Source organism: Athene noctua, unplaced genomic scaffold (genome assembly GCF_965140245.1).
Source record: "Athene noctua unplaced genomic scaffold, bAthNoc1.hap1.1 HAP1_HAP1_scaffold_260, whole genome shotgun sequence".
Taxonomy (NCBI): domain Eukaryota; kingdom Metazoa; phylum Chordata; class Aves; order Strigiformes; family Strigidae; genus Athene; species Athene noctua.
Window position 1 is genome coordinate 150,001 of NW_027437725.1, and position 2,912 is coordinate 152,912.

At 78.9% G+C, this 2,912-nt stretch overlaps 1 non-coding gene across 1 annotated transcript; it reads left to right on the forward strand.

Moving 5' to 3' along the window:
* Window positions 1–2,023: 2,023 nt before the first annotated feature.
* Window positions 2,024–2,176, forward strand: LOC141955460 (5.8S ribosomal RNA). The gene has a single exon (XR_012632569.1). It is a non-coding gene; the product is annotated as a 5.8S ribosomal RNA (ribosomal RNA).
* Window positions 2,177–2,912: the final 736 nt, after the last annotated feature.

Below are 2,912 nucleotides of genomic sequence, written 5' to 3' on the forward strand. Positions count from 1 at the left end.
AGAGGGGACCGGCGCGAGCCGTTGGCGGTGACGGGCTGGGCGCGGCCGGCGCCAGCCCGGCGAGAGGGGCGGCGGGCAGAGCAGGCCTCGCCGGGGTCGGGGGAGGCGTCTCCCCCGATCCTTCCTGCCCGCACCGTGGCGGGCTTGCTGCGGAGCAAGCCCGCCGGGGGGCCGGCCGGCCGCGTGCAGGGCCGAGGCCTCTGGGCGTTCCGGGCTCGGGTGCGTGGCGCCGGCCCTCGGGCCGGCGGGCGAGTTCCCGCGCCGGGCCGTGTCCCGCGCGCCAGCGGGCGGCCCGAGCCACGGCTCTCCTCCCGGGCGCAGCGCCGGGATACTGAGGGAAACCTCGGGCCCCGGGCCAGGAGGACGTGGTGGTGGTGGCGGATGTCGGGCGCGCCCCCGCGGGCGGACGCTCCCCCGATGGCGGCAGCGGGGGAGGCACCCCCGCGGGGCCCTTGAGGATGTTTCCCTCACCCCAGGGCCAGGTACCTAGCGTCCGCGCCTCCGCGGCCCTCCCTCGGCTGAGCCCGGGGGTCGAAGGCCGCGGAGCCGGGTGGAGGTTTAAAGACTCGGGCGGCTCGGTGCGACCCGCAGGGGCGGGCCCCGGCCGTGTGCGGCGGTTGAGCCTCCAGGGGCGGGAGTCGCTCTCGTGCAGGCCCTGGCCATGGCGGCCGCCGCCCACGCCGTGGGCTTTTTGTCCCCTCGGGCGGCCGCGCCGGGGAGGGGTGTCCCCCCTGCCCCCCCTTCTCCGCGGTCCGGTCTCGGCGGCGAGACCGGCGGCGTTCGGTCGGCCGCAGCCGGCCTGCCTCGCCCTCGAAACGCGAAGGGGAACCTCCCCCCCCCCCGGCGGGGAGCGCGGGCTCTCTCGCCGTCGGGGGCGATGGCGATTCCCCCACGGTCGGGGGTCTCGCCGGGCGGGGCGGCCTGCTCGGGCCGCCGCGTCTCCGTGGACGCGCAGCGGCGCGCTTGCGGCTTCGTGCTCCTTGCTTGCCACCCCCACCCCTTCCCGCCCCGGCTGAGGGGAGGGGCGGCGCAGCCCCCGGGCCCGAGCGGCGGCGGCGGCGCCGCCGCTCGGCGTGCCGGCCGGCGGTCGCTCGGTGGCCGGCCGCGTGGCCTGTCCCGTCCCGGGTCCTGCCCGTCGCTTCGCAGTCGCCTTTCCCGGTCTCGGTCAGGCGAGGCGGGTGGGCGGCCGAGGGGCGTTCCCCGTCCCGTTCTCCGCGCGGAAGCGGGGAGAGGGGGCGTCGCCTCCGGCTCAGCGGCGTCCGCCTTCTGCCTGGCGCGTGCCTGCGGAAGGGGCCGAGACGAGAAGCGGCGGCGGCGGCTCCGGGAGGGCAGCCGCGGCGGTGCGGTGGCCGGGCGGCGGTCGGGCGGAGCGCCGGGCGGCGGCGTCGCGTCGCCGTCTCGGGTTCCGGCGGTTGGCCGTCCGTCCCTGTCTCCGGTGTGGTGCGGCGGCGGCGCCGCGCGGGCGTTCCCGGCGTCGGGGCGAGAGCCGGGGTTTCGGGGCCACGGGGGCAAGGAGCCGGCTGTCGCAGCGCGCGGGCGCTGGGCGGCGCGGAGGCGCGCGCGGCGCGAGCGGGGCGCCCCCGCTGGTCGCCCGCGCGGCGGTCAGCGTCTGTGGTTTCCCCCCTCCGCGCGAGCGAGAGGCGGGTGCAGGTCCGGGCGCGCGGTCGGACGCGCCGCCGGCCCTCCGTGCGGAGGCCGGGCCGAGCCCGGGCGCCTGGGCCGCCTCCGAAGCGAGCAAGGTGCTTGTTGTTTCCCCAGGTCGGTCGGGAGCGCGGGCTCCCCGGGCCCTTGCCGTTCGGAGCTTGTTTCACCCTTCCCTTCCTTCCCTCCGTTGTGATGTCGGTACGGTCATCTGAGGCGAGGCGCGACCGTCGCCCGCCGGTCGTCGCGCGCCCCCTCCGCGCGTGCGGAGGGGGGCGGTCGGTCGGTCGGTGGGGCGGCGGTCCGTCGTCCGAGAAGGGGGCCGCTTCTGCGGAGCGGTCCCGGCCCCTCCGCGCGCGCGGGGCGGTGCCGAAAGGCAGACAACTCTTAGCGGTGGATCACTCGGCTCGTGCGTCGATGAAGAACGCAGCTAGCTGCGAGAATTAATGTGAATTGCAGGACACATTGATCATCGACACTTCGAACGCACTTGCGGCCCCGGGTTCCTCCCGGGGCTACGCCTGTCTGAGCGTCGCTTGACGATCAATCGCCGGCCGGTGCGCCGTCCCTCCCCGCCTCGCCTCGGCGGGCGGGCGGGCGGCGTCCGCGGCGGCGCGGCTGGGGTGCCTCGCAGGCCCGTCGGTGTCGGCCGAGGGCCTTCGTCCCCCTAAGTGGAGACTCGGGGAGCGCTCCGAAGCTCCCCGCTCCCGGAACGCCCGCTTGGCGGAGCCTCGTCCCGCCGGGGCCGGGCGGCCCGTTGGTTCGGTCCGGCCGGGTCGGGCGCGGCGGTGGGGAAGGGCCGAGGTGTCGGGGGGGGAGAGGCGCGGGCCTCTTCCCCGGCCTCCTCCCGCGCGGGCGGCTGTCTGCGGGTGGGTACCGCGGCGGTACCGTGCCGTGCTGCCGCTCGCGTGCGGGGCGTGCGCCGTGGGAACGGGGGTCCTCCCCGTCGCCACTGGCCCCCCGCCTTCTTCTCCCTTCCCCGTCGTAGCCGCCGCGCTCCGGGCGGCGGAGGCCGGGGGTGGGCTCGGTGGGGGGGGTGCGGCGGCGGCGGCGGCGGCGGTGGTTCGGGGGTTGCGGCTGCGGCGGCGACCGCGCGTGCGGTCGGCGTCGGGCCCGGCCCCCCCCCTCCCGTCCGTCCGTCCTGTCCGTCCGCCCGCTTCCCCTCGGCGTGCCCTCCGCGCCTCCGCCGCGCCGCGCGCCCGGTCGGCCGTGGCGGGCCGTCCGCGTCCCCGGGGGCCGTCTCCGGGCGCGCCTCGCGCGCGTGCGTCGGT